The sequence below is a fragment of the Austrofundulus limnaeus genome, unplaced genomic scaffold, assembly GCF_001266775.1.
Source record: "Austrofundulus limnaeus strain Quisiro unplaced genomic scaffold, Austrofundulus_limnaeus-1.0 Scaffold129, whole genome shotgun sequence".
NCBI classification, from domain to species: domain Eukaryota; kingdom Metazoa; phylum Chordata; class Actinopteri; order Cyprinodontiformes; family Rivulidae; genus Austrofundulus; species Austrofundulus limnaeus.
In genome coordinates, this window is record NW_013952531.1 from 1202759 (window position 1) to 1204174 (window position 1416).

Sequence of the window (1416 nt, forward strand, 5' to 3'; positions counted from 1 at the left end):
CCTTGGAAAAGCGTCAATATGTGAAGAGTCGGGAGTGAGAATGTGTAGTCCAGGCCGGCAAGTCCACCCCAGGCGCTCCGTCCAAACACGAGGGACGATCCGAGGGCCGAGGGACTCCATCCACATCCGCCACTCCACCGAGACACGCCGCAACAGCAGCAAGCCGGAGAAACCAGCCCAACCGGCAAGGTAGATGATATTTACCAAAGTTAGGATAACTTATGCTCGATGCTTGTGTACACGCCATAGGACGCTTGTGTGCTGTCGTTTTTCGAAAATGATGTCCGTCATTTGCGTCTTTGATCTTCCGTTTATGTAGCATACAGAGTAACAGCAACACTAAAGCTGAGGTAAATTTGGTCAAAAACAGACCAGCAGATGCCTGTAAAGACAAATGGGATGTATTTTCCTGCAGCGATACTTCACAGCTACATACATCTGCCGCCACCGCCGCCATCTTCTTGCTAGCTTTTTTGCTAACTTTGGAAACAGTGACAGCTGTTTTAGCGGTTAGCTTCCCCTAATTTCTAATGTTTGTCATTAGCAGCACCAGGGTTGCTACAGCTTAAAACAAGCTAAATTTAAGACTTTTTAAGACCTCTTTAATGCCACTTGAAATTTATTTTAAGACCAATTTCACAAAAAACTAATACGTAAAAAAAAAATCAAAAAGGAAAGATTGTGGTGAGATGAGATGCATCAGGACAAAACTCCCCCCAAAAAACTTAGCAACAATTTTACCCAAATGTTTATTTTTAACAAAACAGAATTTTGTTAACTTTAATAAAATAATTTGAGAGGCATTCAGTAAATTATTTTTAAATACTAAATAAATGTTACCAATTATTTAAAAATTAGAGATGAATTACAATAATCCTATTTAGCTACAATGTTTTTTAAGACCTCTGAAAGCTTGATTTAAGACATTTTAAGGCTAATTAAGGCCTTATTTTTGGATTGATGAATCTGATGAAGCCTTTTAATGCTTTTTAAGGATCTGCAGGAATCTTGAGCACTAAATAGTTTCTAAACTGCAAAATGATGCAACTTCACTTGTTCATTTTTTTTTACTGAAATTATTGAAATTATGCATTTGTTGCTTTTTGTACACATTTTAATAAAGTTGTATTCATACTACACCGGTATAAAACAATCTCAGCTTTACATGTTTAGTGTAACAATACCAACCTGAGGTCAGTCTTATTGTAGTAAAAATACTGATACTGGTTTCAAAATACTCCCAAAACTATGCAGGCTACAGCAGATTTCATGTTCTGAGTGGAAAACGTTGCACTAAATGCACAAAATTCTACTTCTACCACTTTTTAATTAATTAATTTTTATCTGAAGAGGTTTTGGCTTCATGTTTTAATTGGAAGCATTTTTTAAAGCCTAATCCCCCCAGCTGAATAATCT

The 1416-nt window shown here is 36.9% G+C and overlaps 1 protein-coding gene across 1 annotated transcript in view; it reads right to left on the reverse strand.

The window, feature by feature from the left end:
- Nucleotides 1-1060: 1060 nt before the first annotated feature.
- Nucleotides 1061-1416, reverse strand: part of pals1b (protein associated with LIN7 1, MAGUK p55 family member b) — a gene marked incomplete in the record, with an annotated part of 27567 nt that continues 27211 nt past the window's right edge. Inside the window, 1 exon segment of the mRNA XM_014015479.1 lies at nucleotides 1061-1416.